This window comes from Coenobita brevimanus, chromosome 69, assembly GCF_032717465.1.
Source record: "Coenobita brevimanus isolate Jiangsu-jjx chromosome 69, ASM3271746v2, whole genome shotgun sequence".
NCBI lineage: Eukaryota > Metazoa > Arthropoda > Malacostraca > Decapoda > Coenobitidae > Coenobita > Coenobita brevimanus.
Genome location: NC_137022.1, coordinates 28344523 through 28346914, shown reverse-complemented (window position 1 = coordinate 28346914; position 2392 = coordinate 28344523).

Genomic DNA, 2392 nt, shown 5'->3' with positions numbered 1-2392 from the left:
TACAGTCCACCTACATACCTACTTACCATACAGTCCACCTACATACCTACTTACCATACAGTCCACCTACATACCTACTTACCATACAGTCCACCTACATACCTACTTACCATACAGTCCACCTACATACCTACTTATCTGGCTACTTACCTTGGAGATGAGAGGATGATGTTAATGATTATGAACAATGAAGATGATGATGATGATGATGATGATGATGATGATTAAGAGGGTAGTGAATTACATTACTGTCTTCCATATAAGGTTGTATACCATCCGTATTATCAATTTCTTGCAACACTCAACAGCATAGCAACATCCACCCCACTCTCTCTCTCTCTCTCTCTCTCATACTCACACTCACCACGTGCCTCTCTCATTTCCTTCCCCCTCCTACCACTCCAGTACAGAGGGGTAGAGGGGGAGGGGGAGCTCTGAAGAATGCTATGTAGGTAAGGGGGAGATCTAGGGGGTGCGGGGAGGGGAGGGGAGTGGGGGGGAGGGGGAGGGGAGGAGAGGGGGGATTGCGTCATATGGAGAGCGATAGCGGCGGCAACAGCGTGGGAAATCACCTGTCTTGCCTACTTTTGACGGACAGGTAGGATGGGGGGTGGGGATGGGGAGATGGGGGGAGGGATGGGGAGGGAGTGGTAAGATGCGGGAAGGAGGGGTGGGGAGGGATGATAAGAAGGGGGTGGGAGGAGTGGGGAGGGGGTGATAAGAAGGGGAAGGGAGGAGTGGGAAGGGGTTGATAAGAAGGGGGAGGGGGGAGTGAGGGGATAATATGGGTGAGAGGAGGGGGAAGGAAGGGGAGGCGCAGATGAAGGTAGGAGGGGGAAAGGAATAGGGTCTGGGATGGGTGAAATAAGGATAGTGGAAGGAGAGAATGAAGAGGAGGGGATGAGGAGGAGGAGGAGAAGGGTACTAAATAGGTGGACTGGGTGAACGGGGGATGGGGAAGGAGCGAAGGGGGAAAGAAGGAAGGGAATAAGAAGGAGGAATGATGGGGGAAGGGAGGCAGGGAGGTAAATAGGAAGGTGGGGGAAGTGTGGTGGGGAGGCGGGAGGGGGTTGTGAATTTGTGGTTTGGGAAAGTATGCTTAACTGGAGGGGAGGGGAGGGGAAGGGAGGGGACGGAAGGGGAAGGGAGGGGAGGGGGAAGGTAGCTCTGTTTGAATGGGAGGGGAGGATGAGGTAATGTGTGTGTGTGTGTGTGTGTGTGTGTGTGTGTGTGTGTGTGTGTGTGTGTGTGTGTGTGTGTGTGTGTGTGTGTGTGTGTGTGTGTGTGTGTGTGTGTGTGTGTGTGCTTTGGGCAACAGGGGTATGTTTTTTGTATAAGTAAATGAAAATAAGAGAGAGAGAGAGAGAGAGAGAGAGAGAGGGGGGGTCACGGAATCCTTGGCCTGTCTACTTTACCTTCTTCGTGCATACTAAAGCCCCCCCCCCTCTCTCTCTCTCTCTCTCTCTCTCTCTCTCTCTTTTTCTCTCTCTCTAATGAGCCACAGCCAAATGATCACTACAAAAAACGGTAAGTATGATTATAGCCTCACCACCACTGACGAATCAAGCTGAGCAAATAAAATCATCATCATCATCATCATCATCATCAGCAGCAGCAGCATCATCATCATCATCATCATCATCATCATCATCATCGTTTTCTCCATCACCACCACCATAATCATCACCAGCATCGTTATAATTTCCATCGCATATCATCATCATCATCATCGTTTTCCCATCACCACCACCATAGTCATCACCAGCATCGTTATTATTTCCATCGCTATTCTCATCATCATCATCATCATTATAACTATTGTCGTCGTCATTATTACCATCGTTGTAATCATCATCGTCATTATCGTCATCGTCATTATCTCCAGTATCATTATCACTGTCCTCATCGCCACTGCCATCATCACCATCACATATCCTATTCAATAATCATGTTTTTAAATACCAGTAACCACAATGAAAAAATATTCACAAATATATACTGATGCATTCATATAATCAAACCTTCATCATTCAGCACACACACACACACACACACACACACACACACACACACACACACACAGGAAAGAAGTGACAGAACCATTCAAAAATACACACCGACCTATACCTATTCATGGATGATCCGTGACACATGAGAACAGGAAGGATGGAGCGAATCACAGATCATGTATCATGTTGATTTACATACTATACATAGATACACACATACACAAACACGGTCACTTTAAACATTCATTGACATAAAAACTAAAAACATTAAAATCTAAGTAAGACACACACACACACACACACACACACACACACACAGATATATATGTGTCGTGTGTGTGTGTGTGTGTGTGTGTGTGTGTGTGTGTGTGTGTGCATGTATA